Genomic DNA, 1,624 nt, shown 5'->3' on the forward strand with positions numbered 1-1,624 from the left:
TGCTCTTTTCTCTCCTTTCTTCTATTAAATGTTCAGCTACTTAACCCACTCAGATGTGTCTGTGTCCTAAATTTTCCTGGGGCATGATGACAAATCTGTGGGTGTATATCCCAGAAAAGGTAGCTGCTTCATCACCATGTAGTTGCATATAAATTGAATAATCAACTTTCTCATTTCTGGAAAAAAGACCATTGGTATTTTGGTAGGGATTGCATGAATTTTTAGATCACTTTGAGGAGCATTGCCATCTTAACAATATTAAGCCTTCCAATCGTTGAACATGGGATAGTTTTCAATTTATTTAGGTATTACATATTCTTTTCTCCTCTGTTGCAAGGGTCTGTTTTAGTTTAAAAGGCAAGTTTATCTTAAATTTTGTATTTGATTATGACCATTGATTGCCTGATTTTAAAAAGATACCATACTAAATGCCTTCTTTTTGAAAAAAATTTTTGACTTATTTTAGATTCAGGAAGTGCATGTTTACATTTGTTACATGGGTATACTGTGTGATGCTGAAGTTTAGGGTACAAATAATGCTGTCACCCGGGTAGTGAGACGAGTACCCAATAGGTAGTTTTTCAGCCCTTGCCTTTATATCTCTCTACCCTCTATAGTAATTCCGTGTGTATTGTTTCCATCTTTGTGTCCCACTTTTATATGAGAACATGTGGTATTTGGTTTTCTGTTGCTGGATTAATTCTCTCAAGTTAATGACCTCTAGCAGCATCTATGTTGCTGCAAAAACATGATTTTTTTAATGGCTGCATAGCATTTCATGGTGTATATATACCACATTTTCTTTTCTTTTCTTTTTCTTTTTTTGGGATATGACCTTTATTGAGCTTATCCACCAGAGTGGAAATAATGTCTGTACAAAACCAAATGTTTGTTACTGTAACTTCTGCATCACAATTAAAATCCAAACAATTTTTTTAAAACAGTCGACTCAATCAAAACCCACTACTTAAGAATCAGTAGCTTCCTTGAAGCCACGGTAACACTTAAATATGGTTAAGACTCGAATGCAGAAATTTGATTGGTTGGAAAGCTAATTAAACTTCCAACTTGCTCAAATAGAATTACAAAAAGGCAAAATTGTGTTTTTCACAGAGATACAGTCCACTGGAATCACCAACACAGGATAGCTGTTAAGAGTATTTAGAGTCCTGAGATAACAAGGAATCCAGGCATCCTTTAGACAGTCTTCTGTTGTCCTTTCTTCCCAATCAGAGATTTGTGGATGTGTGGAATGACACCATCACCAGCAATTGTAGCCTTGATAAGCGAATCCAATTCTTCATCTCCACAAATAGCAAGTTGCAAGTGACAAGGAGTAATACGCTTTACCTTTAAGTCTTTTGATGCATTTCCTGCCAGTTCGAGTACCTCGGCCGTGAGGTACTCCATGATGGCAGCGCTGTACACAGCGGCAGTCGCACCCACACGTCCATGACTGGTCCTAGATTTCAGGTGTCGATGAATAAGGCACACTGGGAACTGCAAGCCGGCTCTCTGCGAGCGGGAAACCGCCTTTGTCTTGGCCTTTCCGGAGTCCTTTCCAGCCTTACCGCCAGCCATTTCGAATTCTGCTGAAGCTGAAACAAACAACGCAGAGAAAAGG

At 38.5% G+C, this 1,624-nt stretch overlaps 1 pseudogene; it reads right to left on the minus strand.

Annotated features, from left to right (window-relative positions):
- Positions 1-1,043: 1,043 nt before the first annotated feature.
- Positions 1,044-1,618, minus strand: LOC103881737 (annotated as a pseudogene).
- Positions 1,619-1,624: the final 6 nt, after the last annotated feature.

The sequence above is a fragment of the Papio anubis genome, unplaced genomic scaffold (genome assembly GCF_008728515.1).
Source record: "Papio anubis isolate 15944 unplaced genomic scaffold, Panubis1.0 scaffold5397, whole genome shotgun sequence".
NCBI classification, from domain to species: Eukaryota; Metazoa; Chordata; class Mammalia; order Primates; family Cercopithecidae; genus Papio; species Papio anubis.